A 16,769-nucleotide genomic window follows, 5' to 3' on the forward strand; every position below is an offset into this window, starting at 1 on the left:
GCTGCCCCTGAGTTACCCGAATAAAACCTTTTCTCCCTGAGCCTCCGGAGTGTCCCCTCTTTTAAACCACGGCCGAGACAGCTAAGGCAAAGGGGCTGCGGAGCCAAAAACCCACGCAAAAGTACTGTTGGGCGTATCACAGCTAGCAGGGTGGCTCAGCTGACGCTGAGCTGACCTGAGAGACAGATACGCGAAGCAACATTTCTTCACATCAATTTTCAAATAAAATAAAAATCTCTTCCCATGCCCTTCATGTGTTACTCCAATTATATCTTGTCCACCTATGAAGTCTTCTTTTTGCCTTCACTTACATGCATACAAACTGAAAATTCTATATGCCTATACATAAGTATTTTTAAATAGTGATATGTAACTAATAAATTTGAGAGGAAGAAAAATATCAGAAAATAAATGCAGTAGAAATTTTTTAGTTGAATAGATAAGGAAAATCCAAATTAATAACTCTTATTCCTTATAAATCTACACTGGAGGAGACAGTAACAGATGTAAACTATAATGTAATACATTTGGCAGAGTTCAGATATCCAGCAGACATGCGTATTATTATAGATGTGGCACAGACATGGCGTATTTTATTGTTGAAAGTGACATATGTGAAAATAGTAAGAAAAAGGTTTAGACTTATTTATAGTGGAAGATGAAAGTGAAGGACACAGACGTGTAGAAAACCAATTAACTCTATTCTTTGCAGAACAAACCCTGCACTTGAACCACTCCGTTGAAATAAATAGGAATAATAGATAGTACTAATCACATGAAAAAACCTACCAAAATTCTTTCCTACTTCTGAGCTTTCCTGTGTTGAAAAAGACAGCTGTGTGTTGAAGTACCTTAGACATAAAGTCAAAGAGCATTTTGATAGCTGCAGTCACTTGAAATACCATACTTATAATAAGCAGACTTTTTTTCAGGATATGGAGACCTCAGAGGAAAGGATATAATCAGGTGTAAATAGAAATGCAGCAGAAGGAGACAGATCAAACAGCTACATAAAGTAAGCTGGAGTTGCTTATTTGGTTCTAGTTCTCCGGTCTGCAAATTCGACTGTTCTCATAATAAAATACTTAAGCAGAAATAAATATATTGTCTATTTTTACTAAAGAACAAATTTATAGACTTTTTATAAGATAATATTTGAAAAACAGTTGAGTTATTTTTCAGTACGCTGCATGATAAAGGAAGAGCTTGATCCAGAATGCAAATCAGGACAGGTGATAATGAACAATTAAGTAATGAAATCATCAATTACTCTTATCTATACTACCACCTGTATATCACTGGGATCAGATTAAGAATATTGAATCACTGTCATTTCTTATTCTTTATTTTTTAATTACAAATATCTTCTGTATTCAAGTAATTCTACTGTTGATGATATTAATGAAATTATTAGTTTTTCTCGGTGTATAAAATTTTAAAGTGACAAAAAAGGATCAGAATTTGTCTGTCATTGAACATCACATCATCTCTCAGCCACATTTTGCCCAAGGAAATAGGCAAACTGTTAGCCTGTTACTAATTTTAGTTTGTCTTTATTCAGCTTGGCTTGTTCTCTTGGGTCACTAATTAAAGTTTATGTGCTATGATTCAAAATAAAAAGTTCTTCTTTCTTCATGAAAATATTTGCTATAATGAAAAGTGACCTCAATTTCTTATCAAAGCATTTATCATAGACTGGAAGGTGTTGCATTTTTGCCCTTACAGAAATAGAGTAAAGGACAACATTTTGTAACTTTTGACTGATTCAACAGTTCCCATTATAATTGTTGCTGCAAAATAGTAGTTCCTGATAAGTTTGTATTTATATGCTCCCAAAAACTTTGGAAAAATTATCAGCTTGTGGGGATGATTTTTTCACTAAGAGCAAAATGAAGAAAAACACAATGTTGAATTCTATGAAGAATAAATTGCAGCTTCACACTGTTTTCAAACTGCTATTCAAAAAGCTATTCTGAGACACAGTGGAAAATTGACCAACATACAATTGAAGGCAGATTTGACTTTAAATGCACACAGCATTAAAAATATTTTCAACTCTTTTCTTGGTTGTACTATTTTTTCTTCTGTCAACCAACAGCACAATTTGAGAAGTTTATATGAATTTTAATGAAAAGCTATTGCTACCTTTTTTTCTCCTTTTTTTAAGCCCTGATTACAAATCACAGGATAATTTTCGTCTGAAGGAATCTCGGGAGGTCATCTGATCCAACCTGACTAAGACTTGTCACCTTAAAATGTTCAAATAGAATGGAGGATCTGTTGTAGTGTTTTATACAGAATGCCATATAAAACCCACAGCTCCTAACATAATATACAAAAAAAAATCTATGTACAATGATCAAAACCCCTAATATTCTCCGTCAGAAATATGGTGATATATATTTGCTACCAACTGACACTTATGTGACTCTTTCCAGTATGCAGATTTGCACGAAGTTTTTCACATGAAGTTACAACATAGTTTAAGTTTTATATCCAAACTACCTATCTGGTGTAAAAGGGTTAAAGTGAATATATTATCATAAGGTTTATTAATCTGATCTCTTGGTGAGCCCAGGTCCTTGCTCGTCAAGTTTATTCAAAAGGGCCTTAAGGTACTACTATTCTCTGAGGTGAGTACAAAGGAGAACTTGACAAAAATTCACAGGAGGTTCAAAACTAAGCTTAACTGGCAAACTTTAGAACATCAAGACTTTTGCAAAATTTAAAACAAATATTCAATCAAAATAAAGAATTTTACAGAGCTTTGACTTAGCAAACTCTATCCATCCAACCTTAAATCATACACATTTTTCTTTTAAGTATGGCTCTTGGTTTTGCTAGGAAGAGTATTGCAACTCATTTTACAAAGTCATAAATTAGTAATTATAGTTGCAAAAATCTCAGAATTGATATTTTGAACAGTTTTCTGACTATTTAAAAATTTCCTTAGCCAAGGAATATCTTTAAGTGAAGGCTTACATATTTAAAAATGTCTCCTTTATTGATTGCTGTTAAAAAAAATGGAAAAATTAACAAATTAATTTTTTTTTCTAATTATATTTAGATACATGCAGAGTTGTCTCTAAGAGACTCAGCTGAATGAAAAGCCAAGAATTTTAAAGAATCTTAGAACATATATAAATGTCCAGGAATCTTTGCTACGTCTTCTTGACCTGATGTACCTGAATTCTGAGCAAAGCTGAGGATTTTTTTTTCTGATTCATGATTACAACTAGAGCCCATAGATTAAAGCGTGAATGCAACATACCCCTAAGGCAGAAAGAAATAATTGTGAGAATGGCCCAGATTAGATTTCACGTAGTACTAATTGAAAACAAATTAGAAGACTAACTGAAACATATGACTCATACAGACATCTTTCAGAATCAAAAAATTTGTTAGATTATCTTCTTAAACTTGCTGAAGATCCTCCATACTGCTGTAAAAGGGTACAGTGATATTTCAGGTATTACAGAAGTTCCCTGAAAGACAACAAAAATCTTTAAGCCTGAAGTCATTGTTTGCATCTCTGTGTGACATTGGGCTTGTACACAAATAAGGAGAAGACTGGTTTTCTAAGGGAGAATTTTTTCTTTTTTTGGTAGTAATTGGAAATAAAGGAGGAAGGGATATTATGTCTGTTATTAACCTCTACTTGTTGTTATTGCATAGTGTCTCCTCACTTTTGCTTTAACAAGGTCAATCACTTAACCAAGTAAAACTAAAACCCTAAGAACGCAAGAATACAAGTAAAATATCTCTCCCGGATATACCTCTGAATACTGAAAAGTGTGTAAATATCATGTGAAACCTACTAATTCTATTGCTTTTTTTGCATTGATAGAAATGTTTAAAGGAACAGCAAATGGAACACACTAAAGATAAAGTAACATAAATGCTGAAAATAGATGGTAGATTGTGGTTGTTCTAGATAAGTCAAAGTTAAAACGTAACTTATTTAGGTTACTTACTAAAAGCTTTATTTGTAAAGCTTAGTAGTTCTGAAAACAGTCTATATAAGTGTTCATTTTCAGAGCAGATTCGTCCCAAAAGATTTTACTTTGGCTATTCTTTACATGCGTCACTCCTCAGGGTTACACTACCACCTTGTTTGTTAGAAGAGCTGTGTCATTTATTTAATATATTTGCTGCTCTAGAAAGGTGTTGTCTCTTTCCAGGCAACGTTTTTGGATTAATCAGCTACTCTCAAAAGGAATACTATTTTTTTTGGTTTCCATCCAGACTTCTACAAACTACTACTTCAAAGGGGACAAGAAGCCAAAGAGACATCTAGGATCAAATTTAACAGTGCAAATCAGAGGAGATAAAAGACAGGAAGAATGGCTCAAGATTGTCCCAAAGAGTTCTTCAGAACTGCTGCCAGGTCAGCTGTACACAAAAAAAAAAAAAAAAAAAAAAAAAAAAAAAAAAAAAAAAAAAAAAAAGAAGGTCCAAATAATTTACTTATAATCACAGAACAAAATAATTTTAAAAAATGAAGGAACTGATATAGTTGATGGGCAAAAATAGAATGCAAACTACATCTAGCCAAAAAGAGTTTGTTATTTTCACGTTTTATTATTTTTTCACAAGACTAAGCTTCTCAATAACTTCATTTTCTACATGTTTAAGCAATAAAGAAACCCAGGATAAATGATGCAATTTAGCTGGGTATTTGCTTCTTGAAATAAAGAGTTCTGCACATAATGTGTAATCTTGATGCACTTTAAGCAGGAGTGTAATTGGGTTTTGTTTATCCAATATGTATGCCAATATGTGGACAGCACAACAGTCTATTGTGTTTGCTGGCAGGTAAATTCCTCATTTAGTGAGAAGATAGCTCTTCTAAAAAAGCAAACACAGAACTTAATTGATAGTGAATGTTTAATTCATTTTCATAAAAATCAATAGTGTTTCTCAAGGGGATAAAGGTGAATTAATTCATTTATCTAGATCTTTAAAGCTGATGCAAAGTAAACATGAGGCGTTTAACAAAGGTTAAAGAGTACTTGTTGATAGGCCTTCAAAATAGCAACACTATTTTGATTTGTTTGATTTCTTAACACCAGGAGGATTATTTATATTAAATTACCACTATATCATTCCACAGTAAAACAGGTGCCTCTTCATGTCATAGTCCTATTATGAGTAAATTCATAACACATAAAGCCCTATCAAAACAGGAAAAAACCCCACATATTTTTTGATGAATGTAAGTGAATTCAATTGTTTTTATATGAAAAACATTTTAAAATACATATACACAGATTGCTAAATGCCAGATAAAATCTCAGCAATTTAAAGAAAAAAAAATTTTTACAAGCTTATCATACCTTGTTAAAAATGTTTTTACAAGATTCCCTATGCCTTGAGCACTTTGAAGTCTCAGTAATAATAAAAAATGAAGGATAGGAAAAAGGGTAGATGCCTGATAATTGCAGGGCTTTCATATTAGTCCTTTATTATTGATTTGATTTCCTATTCCTTCCTTTAATGATTCTATCACATACGGCTTGGGGTGGGTTGTTTCGGTTTGGTTTTTTTCCACAATATTTAGTGTCTCGATATTTACAAATCTCAAAATTTAAAGGTCAGAAATCAGCCAAGCAAACAAACAAGCATTGGAATGAAATAGGTTTTTTTTGGTGGATTTAAATTTTGTTTAAACATATTATATTAACATACATATATATATGTTAATGTTAATTATAATGTATAATATATAACATATATATATTAAATTTAAATATATTAAGACCTCTTTTACAAATTTGTTTCCACAAGCATAAATCTCCCATGCAGTACATTTCTGGAGTTTGCTGTTGATAGAATTGGTACTGAAAGATGGCAAAATTGTCACCAGGAGAGGAGATAACCATGTTGAGAGTGAAGAGTTGAAGATATAATAATAAAGATTTTTTTTTCTTCATTTTTATAATAAAATTAATACCTCAGTCATTGGTATTTTTATAATTATAAAACATCATTTGATCCGCCTCCCTTTGCGATAAGAATCTAACAACTTACTAACAACGGTCATACAAATCCTAGTTTTTAACAGCAATAAGTGCCCACTGCATTTCTAATTTTATTTTTCTTCCTCCAAAACTGGCAAAAGACAAACAGAACTGTTGGTTCAGATAGGTTCAGCTGCACATTTAAAAGAAAAACTTATAAGTTAAATTCCCCACATATAAAGACTTAGTCACTGAGTCATAATGGGATTTATTTGCTGATGGACATTTGCAACTACAAAGAAGTTGCTTTAGAGACTATTTATTTATTATTACAAGGCTTCTGTCTCATTTTTATCAAGAATTGCCAGAAATCTTACAGTATAAGACTAAATTTCATCATCTGAAAATCCACTGAGAAGTGGCATAGCTACCAGACCTTAATGGAACTCAGCAATCAAGAACAAAACTGTATACCTCAGTTCTGTCCTTCTGTCCAACACTGAGAACAAGGGAAAGCTTGGAGTATTTTACATTCAATCTGGTAAATTGGGTATGATGCCATTTAGTCAGGTTTATGATGATTGATCCAAACATAATGGCCAGTCAATAAGATAACCAGGAATAGATTGCAAGTTGCATAAATATGAAGGTCTAGTCAAGGTCTCACTTTTAGCATGCAGCTGCTATAATAGCATGAGGTAAGCAAAAGTCTGAATCAATAACATATTAACTATGTGCTATATCTAATTACAAATAAAGGAAGCTATAGGTGAATCCAACTATGTAGTAAATGTGATAGAGTTTATTCATCTATGCTTACGTATAAGCTACCTAAAAGAGGGTAAAAAAGTTCATCTGGATGTTGTTAAAGAGTAGTTACTTATCTGACATGTTATCTTATCTTTTGCTATTAACTACACAGACAGCTTCAAGATATCTTGTTTATATGCCCATACTTTTACTCACAATATCCAGCCTTGGCTGGTGGGGGTTTTTTATCACTGCAGTAAAATGGTCTGCATGTGGTTTTACTTTGAAATTTTGTCCCCCTAAGGAATGCTATTATCCCAGCTGCTCTAGGGGGAGAAAAAGAAGTGAAAACTTTTAATTTGCTTCCACCCCAAATAATAAACAAATAAAGCATGTCATTGTTAACAGATGCAGGCATAGATTGAAAAAAAAAAAAAAAAAAAAAAAAAAAAAAAAAAAAAAGCCTTCCTTGTTTTAATTTTTAAAGTAGATGAGAAATTAACTCACCTTCATTTGGTGTGAGTGTTGATTCATTCTGATGAATCTTTTTTAATGAAGTTGATGTTTGGGTGAAACATCCTTTCTCAGGGGTTTCTGCTGGAAGCTTATTATCAGCCACCACATAATAAGTAATTCCAGTGTGTATAAATAAATATGTTAAAATTAGGTGCAGTGTAATGGCAAAACTGTTACATTACTTAAAAAGCTGCACTTAGATATACAAGAAATCAAGAGTGGGTTCATGATGTAGGCAGATCTACACTGCATCACTCAGTCCCATACAGAGATATTCAAGCTAGCCCAGCACAAGACAGATCTGGAGCAAGGAGCAGCACTGTTGTGCCAACATCGTGCTGTGCCAGAGCCAAATAATCCTGCTAGGAGACTGTACTGATGCCAAGACCCAAGTGTATATCTCTATCCAATACTGCACACTTTGTTGTATACATACTAGGTTGTTTGGACATTCATTACATGGAAGTGCATGGTGCAGGAATACACAGATATCCTTATTTACTATGTAAAACACAATGGACCTTGATATGCAGCATTCAGTGTTTATTCCCCTAATGTTTTGAAAACTACTTACATTCTCAAAAACTCATTATATGGCAACAGGATTTCACAGTGTCTAAGATTAATATTGTTCTAACTCTACTTCAAAGAATGGCTGGCACTATTCCAGGCTAGAGGGGTTTATTTTGCACTTCAAAAATGCAACAGAGGTTCATGTAAATATACAAGGAAAAGGTCAAACCAGTTAACCTTCCAAACCTTGGAACTTCTGGCAATCTATCCATGACAACATAAATGCTGGAGCAAGTGTGCTATGAAATACTGGATAAGTATTAGAGGATAATGTCTGATGCATTATAGTCTCAAGGGGCAGAAGTTACATTTGTTCAAGGAAATTAGCAAGGTAAGGCAACTATTGCATATTGCTATTAGTTTCTAAGCTGACTACTTTCAAGAGACCTCATGTTTGCCTATACAAGCTGTAGTTGCACATTTAAACACCAATGAGTTTGTACAGAGTTGTGAATTATGTGCATGCCTTAATTATAAAATTAGCCCTGTCCTTGTTAATAAGGAAACATTTGTTTCTCGGCATCAGAAAGCAAACAAACAAAAAAAAGTAATTTGATGGGGATCTTGCCTGCTCTGAGTACGTTTTCTGCTTTGAATGTTCTCTTTTCTATAGGATGTTGATTGTGTGTTATTGATCCCGCAAGCTGTTAAACTCTGTCCTACTGTTCTCTCTAGATATCTATATTAGGATACATACTGCAGGTACACTTTAAAAAGATCATGTTAGGAGACCAAGTACCGTTAAGCTAAAATATCATCAAATACAATGTAGAGTATGCATACATTAGGTTTGAATTTAGTCCATTACTTGTTAATATTAAGCATACACTGGAAACTTCCATGTTTGATGGAAGGAAATAAGATACAATTTTTTCCTTGGAATTCATCTACACTCTAGAAGGAATATAGTTCCATACTTGTACCACTGCAGTAGTGACTGTAGAGGTGTGACATCAGTTAAAGAAAACTAAAGCAATAACAAGGTATACGCTATGTGAGTGCCAAAATCTACAATTTTCTATTTCTTTAATATTTTTCCAGCTATTTCGTTATGGTCTGCAATATTTAGAAGGTAAAAAAGCAAATTTTGCCCAATTCTATAGACTGAATAAATACCATTACTTGCTCAAATTGCAATAGGATAGAAAACTCTTTATGTACACACCAAGATTTACCTGAGTGTGCCTGAGTATCTTGTTAAGCAACTTTCCCATTCACAGTGTGAAACATGTGATATCTTTTTACAATCATAAGAGGTCTCTTATATTAGGTACATTACAAAGATTGATACCTGATTAAGTCACTAAATTCTAATTGAAGATAATGTTTAGATTAAAAATCTTGGTAAAACATTTATTGTAATTTTTTAATTTGTTTGCTCTCTGACTATCATTTCTTGTCTCCTCTCAGAAAAGTAACAGGAAAAGTAGATTTCACTGCACTTGAGAATTTTCTTTAAAAATATTTCCTCTTGTCAGACTTTTGCCTCAATTTTATGATTTCTCTAAAGTAAGGAATATAAATAAAAGAGCTAGTACATTATCAAATGTGGCTAATTTGAGAAAAAGTTTTTATTCTGTGTCTGGTAGTGTAGGGCATATATAGACTACTGAAACAGAAAATAAGTTTGGAAAACTTTTTTAATCCAATGACCCCTCATTTCCACATGTCTATTCTATCTCAGTTTGCTTCCCCATAGTTTTTAAATCAATATCCATCTTGGAGTTATGTAGAAACTCACGCTGATAACTCTGCAATTATTGTTTTTTCTCTTTAATTTTTTCAAGCAAGTGGAACTTTAATGTTTTCAAAGTATATGTGAGTAGCCCCATCACAAGCAGATGTTTAGAACATGCTGACATTTCTGGAGAATCACCTTAAATCCTCTAATCAATCAGTGATGTAGTAGCAACTACATAGGTCAGTGCCTATCTCACTTTAGTAGAGAAAAAGTGGCAGTCTAGGGTAAAGGAAAGAAGACAGTTATTAAAAAAGAAAGAAAGCCAGTTATAGAACAATATATAGTCAAATATTATTGAGTATAGAGAAATATATCAAGTAGTAACTTTTTTTTTTTTTGCAGCATATATTGTAATCCTAAGCATATGTTTTTCTGGTTCTATTTGTAGACAATAACCATTCAAAAGATTCCAATAATCTGGGGCAAGGAAGAGATGGTTGTTACAGATCGCTTTGCTCAAATATATGATTTTCTTGGTGGGGGAGAGGACAGAGTGGGAAATGAAAGTGTGGATAGGAAGGGGGGGATTTGAATTTTTAGTTGGAGCTTAATAGAAAATAGTTTTTCTATTCCCAAGTATTATGGAGGTGTGAGAATTTAGGCCTCCCATTAAAATTGTAACTTTGAAAATCATAAATGGTGCTTGTCTCTTTAGATATGACAGAATTAGTCAAGCTAATGTTGTGATTGTTTTTCCTTTTCTTAAAAATGTGAATTATAATCAATGTATTAAAAGATGGCTGTCTTAAGATGAGCAGTTTTCCCCTTACCAAATGTTAAAATGTGCTGCTTAATAATTTTGAAACTTTCTTTAAAAACAGTTTTGAAATGGAAAATTTATTTAAACGGTCTTTTCTTCATAAATTGTTACCATTTCAATAAGGAAATAGATATAGGAAGAGAGAAGATGGGAAAAGTTTTTCAGAAACATGATAAATTTTGCAGTCTGGTTTCTAAAAGCACTGCAAGTCTGCATCTCTGCAGTGGGCAAAGGTGCATTTTCAGAGGTGAAAGATGATATTCTGATTAAGGCACGAGTCTCAGAAGACTAGGAAACATGGGAGTTTAGCTACAAAGTTACACTGTGGTATTTGGTAGTTCAGTTACTCACTATTTCAGTCAGGTCTTCTCTTTGAAATGGGTGTACCTTGCAGAGGTGTTGTAAGGGTAAAGGTATTAACGTCAAGCTGCTGTGGTGATGAAGGTTCTGTAAGTGCCCACATAAAAATACTGAATGTTCTTGGCCTGCAGTTCATTCAACAATTAATGAAAAGGTGTATCTCCTTGAATGTGACTATGGTGGAACTATTTGATGCAGTGGCTCATTATTATAATATATTATTTATTAAAGTATCATTTTTATCTTTAAAATGAAATAGTCCCTGCAAATTTGTCCTTTGTGTCCTTAGCTCTCCTGTTAAGGATCATTTGGAGTATTTTAAACATCCTGATACTTGAGTTTCTCTGGAATTTACAAAAAATATAGAGGTCCCATAAAATCTTTCAAAGTACAGCAATTATATGCACAATCAATATCAATGTGTGGTTCAGATGGATACATGGATCAGCACAATTACGCCTCACTTAGAATTCAAGGTTCCCAAAAGATCAGTTTTATATTTACCTTTCTACATAGATAAAAAATACTATGATGTTTAAATGCAAGTTAATTAGACATATAAAGCATCAAACAGGTGATTTGAAAATAAAAAATAAATTATAAGCATATTATGCTAAATACTGTAAATGCTAAATCATTCTGCATTTAACTGACTGAAGATAGGAGTAGTATTGGCCAGGTCTTGTCCCATCACAGCATAGGTGATTTTATTTTGAGAATTCTTCTGCTGCTTCCAGATAGGATACTGAGATACAAAACCAAAAGCAGCTACCACTTAGATGCAATAATAAAAGTAGGCATCTAATATGAGGATCAAACAAAAGGAGCGTTTTGCACCAAGATTTGAAAATTAATATCCTTGCTGCAATAAGTTTTAAGAAGATGGATTAATGTCACTACTGCAGTCTCCTTATTGAGTAAACTAGATACTGAAATATGCCATTGAAATCTAGGTCCTATATCTTGCAAAGAAATACAAATAAAATACACTTTTTTAGATTAATCTTTTTTAAAACAGAATGCATAACCATGTTTTTACTGAATTTGCTTTCCCAATGTGTTCCTTATTTCCTAACAAAGCTATGTAGAGGAGAATGTGAAAAGCAAAAAACCAAACCAGTAAGAAAGCAAACAAGCAAGAGAAATCAAGAAAATAATAGGGGGAAACAAAAAATTACTTGTTCCTGTCAACAGAAAATTTATTTTCAAAGGAACATAAATTTTAAAATTTGAATTCCACAAGACTTCAGACTTTCACTTTGCATTATTTTTTTCATGTCAAGAATGATATGTCCAGGAGTTATATAAAATAGTGATAAAATTTATTAATTCTATTGTAGAACATTTAATTAATGAACAAAACTCTCTGCTTTTAAAATATATTTTGAAGCTTTTCTACTTGAGAAAAAAAAAAGAGATGAAAAAAATAAAAATAATTCAAATAAAACAATACAAGAAAATATTCTTTTTAAAGTCCTGGAAACAATCCTTTTTTTAACATTTAAGATACATGTTCCATTTAAAGAGATTTCTTTGAAAACTATACAATTCGGCATTTTAAATCTAATGTAGCTGAAAAGGGGATTTTTTACATTCTAATGAACAATTTTTGTTCCTGTTAGCATTTCTAACTACACTTTCTGCATACATTACTGACTTGAATTTGTCGTTTCCTAGCTCTTTTTCCTATTTTCAAAACATTTAATGAAGTTATTTTTTTAAGTAATTGTTAATCTTCCTCTCCTCAAAGTCGCTAAAAACTTCTTTTGTTGTTACTATTGCTTTATTCTAATCATTCTTGATTTGATTTATTTTCCCTGGAAAGAAATATTTTGCTGCCCTCAGAACAGGCATTAAGACAGACACATATGGTTAGCAGCATAACATAGAAATTATAAGGTCATTTTTTTTAACAAAAACAGCTTGACTCACTAAGTCAGAGGCTTTTTTTTTCTACTCCTCCCCATTCCTGTGCTGTTGAATTCTAATTTGTCACAGTTGTTGTAAACACCATTTGGGAATTCAGTCAGTGTCCAGGGTGGAAACCAGACTGCTACGTCTCCTTTAGTTCGTGCCCTGCTAGATGCCCTCTGAATAGGCATTTGTGTATGGTTGTTACCTTGAGCTTCAAAAATGATGAGGCAGAGAAAGGATAGAAGTGAATTTAGTTTCTCTGTTATGTTCTAACATTCATGGTGTGCATCAGCATTGGAAGTTACAGATTATGCCAGCAAAATTCATCATTGAGGTCTGAGCATACAAAAATACTTTGTAGTCAGTATAAATAAAAATGTGTTTCCCCCACAATTTTCCACTGATTAAAAGAGAGAGTAGTAGTTTTTAATTTCTGCATGTAAGCATATCTTAATTCCACAAGGCTGGGAGGAGGTTAAATTTTATGATCCTTAGAGGTCCCTTCTGTCCCTAACCATTCTGTGATTCTGTAATTCTTTCTCATGGAAACACTGTTTTTGGGTCACAAGATTCCCCCTAATCCTTGCACTCGCTGTCTTCCCTAATTCCACTGGGGAACACTGAAGAAAGTGAGACTGGGTTAATTTGTATATTATCAAGGATTCTTTTGCTTTAGAGAGAGTCGATGTGACCCAGAGACCACATGAATATCAGATAGATTGTAAAACTTGAGCCACGTAAATGGTGACATTTATGGCTGTGTTTAATGTATTTTGTGAGGCAGAAACATTAAACTCATCTCTGTATCTCAGCATTTTTCTATTTCCATAGATTCCAAAGTGAAATCTGCCATCAAATATTAAAAATAAATCTTTCTTGCAAATATAGCAAATTACCCTTATCTGGAATGATCAAAGCTGGGTACATTTGCATGGTTTTTCTGCTGAAATTATTTATTCAATAAAATTCACAAAATCATAACCAAGGGCTCTCATACTTAAATCCTCTTCATTAGGCATTGCATTTTATGGCCTAAAAATGCTTTTAGCTGATTTTGTATAAAACGTTTGCACATATGTGGCTAGTCATGTAGATCTAGTTTGAAAAAACAACAAAAGCCACAACATTCCCTGTGGTGATCAGCAAATAGTTATTCAAAGCTTGTCTTCTGCTAGAAAAAGACATTTTTAAACATAATTTAATATCATACTTCATCAAAGTTTAAAAAAAATTCCAAAATACATTGTTTTTAAATTTTCATTTTTCTCTCAACTTGCATAAATTTTGATTTTTCTTCTACTCCCTTTTCTGTCTACTGCCAGATAAGTTTTGGGTTTTTTGGATAGTTCCTCCTGGTTCTATCTTCCTTATTGTGTCCTAGGACTATTAACTTCAAACCAGTTTCCTTTCTCAAACCAATATCCTAACCAACTGCTTCAGCCTTACACATCATGTTTTTTTTCTCTCATCTTTTGAGAGAAAACATGCAACAATATTCTGCCAGTTATTGCTCTCTGTGAGAATATGCTCCAAGTTTGTGTCATTGAATTAAATGAAAAAGGTTACTTTCGCATGTAACAATTTTAGGGAGCTAATCAAAGCATTAATAGTTAGATTAGAAACATAGAACAATTGAAGTTGGAAAATAACTCCAAGGTTATCAAGTCAAACCTTTGGCTGAATACCATCTTGTCATCTAGACCATAGCACAAAGACAAGACTATGCATTAAGCATAGCACTTCCAATCATTTAATGAATGCGTCCAGATGACTCAATCATCTCCTTGGGCAACTTATTCCAATGCTTAATCACTCTTTCAGTGATTTTTTTTTCTTTCCCTATTGTACTTGAGGCTATTTCTTCTTGTCGCTTGCTGTCTTAGAGAACAGGCTGACCCTAACCTTCCTATAAACTCCTTTCAGGCAGCTATAGAGAACAATAAGGTCATATCTGAGCCTCCTTCAGGCTAAACAAAGCCAGTTCCCTCAGGAACTCCTTGTAAGGCTTGTGCTACAGACCCTTTACCAGATTTTTCTTGCAGTGAGAGGCCCAGAACTTAACACAGGACTTGAGGTGTGGCCTCACCAGTGCCAAGTACAGCAGGACAATGACTTTCCTAGTCCTGCTGGACACACTATTGCTAATATAGGACAGGAAGACACTGGCCTCCTAACCCACCTGGCTCATGTTCAACCACAGTTAACCAGTACCACCAAGTCCTATTCTGCCAACCAGCATTCCAGCTGCTCTTCCTCAAGTCTGTAGTCCTGCATGGGGTTGTTATTACTCAAGTTTAAGACCCAGTTGTACACCTTATTGAACTTGATACCTTGATACTTGTTGGCCTTCACCTACTAATCCAGAGGGTCCAGATCCCTCTGTAGAGCCTTCCTACTCTCCAGCAGATCAACACGGTCACCCAGCTAGGTGTTGTCTGCTAAACGACTCGGGGTAAATTTCATACAGCTGACCATTAAATGATTTTGAGTCAAAAGATAATCAGGAAGTACCTTGTCTCTGCTGTGTTCCCAGGGATCTGTTTCTATGCATGTAATCACCATGCATAAATTTCTCATTTGTAAGGTTGCGATTACAATGCCCCACATTTCACAGATGTGTTGTTATGGTAACTGAATTAAAAGGAAAACTTAAATGGAGATAAGGAGAGTCAGATAGGTATCTTAAATTAAAAAAAAAATAAATAAAAATAGAAGCACATTTATTTCTCCAGGTAAATAGGATAAAGACATGGGGTTAACAAACAGGAATGGCAAGGAAAGGACAGAAACAGATAGGATGTGCCACGTGAACAAAAGAAATGCTGATTCAGGAAAGAAAGGTTTCAGAAAACAAGGTGGGCATCTTAGGCTAGCCCCTACGGCAAAACTAATTTGCCTGAGTGATACTTGTACAGCAGAAAATGCAACCTGACACTGACCTTGTCAGCATTGCAGTCACAATGTTTTACAAGGAAAAAATCCTTGAAATATGGATTTCAATAGAATTAAAGCACATGGTATCCTTCTGAATAGTGCAAATTTCTTCTTTTTCTGTGCAAACCAGACATGAGAAACAAGGGGGATTTCCATTTTTCAGTTTTCTACTTTCTTTATAGGAGTGGAGAATCAATGAATACACTTTTATGATGTTTTTTCAAGGTTTTTATATAGCAGAGACTTAGTCAACATTTATCAGTGCTAACTAACCTCCCACACCTATTTTTTTAGTCTTGTATTGTAGGAATGCAAATGTTTGCCTTTTCTTATTGCTGCACTACAATCGTGGAATAATTTTTAAATAGAAGAAACAGGAAAAAATCAAACAACAAAAATAATATCAACTACACAAATAAACACCCCCAAACCCCCTAAATGAAACAACAACAAAAAGTCCTCAGAATCCTCAAGAATCTTGAGGATGAAGTTGCAGTACTCTAACAGCACTACCACTATGGTAAAACAGACTGCAAAGCCAAACATTATTCCTGCACAGAACACTGAAAAAGATAAGCATTCTTCTTGCAAATGAGATGGAGAGAGTACAAGACAGTAAGTCCTATTCAACTGCAGTTCCTTTGTTCTTCCTGTCTTTGCTTCTTCATCAGAAACCTTTTCAAAATTTCTCATTATGAAGATACTTATTTCAGACCACAGCACTAAAAGCATGGCTCCTTGCATAAGCTCTTCAGGAAATTTACAAATACACCAAGTCCAGATTTGCTCCCATTGTTCACACATCCATAGTTTTAGAGTCAAGGAGAGGAACTGTAAATGGGAAATAGCTCAAGAAACCTGTTTTTGTACTCCAGATAGGATGGGATTATCACTAGATATTTGATATGACAAGACAGTTCCTTGTATTCACATCAGCTTATAGAGATGAGAGAGAGAAACAAAATAATATTTTTCAGAATGATTATGCCTAGAAGCATAATTATTATTCTTATTTTTTTTATCCTGGTCTACAAAACTGGTAGTCACATCACTTTTAAACTATTAGGCATTAGGTTTGTGTTGCAAGGTTTTGGTTGGAGGGAATGCAGGGGTCATTTTTGTGAAAAGTTGTGAGAAGCTGTCCTTGTGACTGGAAGAGCCAGTGCCATCTGGATTCAAGGCTGAGCCCATCAGTGATGGTGGCAGCACCTCTGTGATGATGGAGTTAGAAAAACAGAGGTGCTAAAAAATTGACAGAAAA

Source organism: Zosterops lateralis (genome assembly GCF_965231275.1).
Source record: "Zosterops lateralis genome assembly, chromosome: 2".
NCBI classification, from domain to species: domain Eukaryota; kingdom Metazoa; phylum Chordata; class Aves; order Passeriformes; family Zosteropidae; genus Zosterops; species Zosterops lateralis.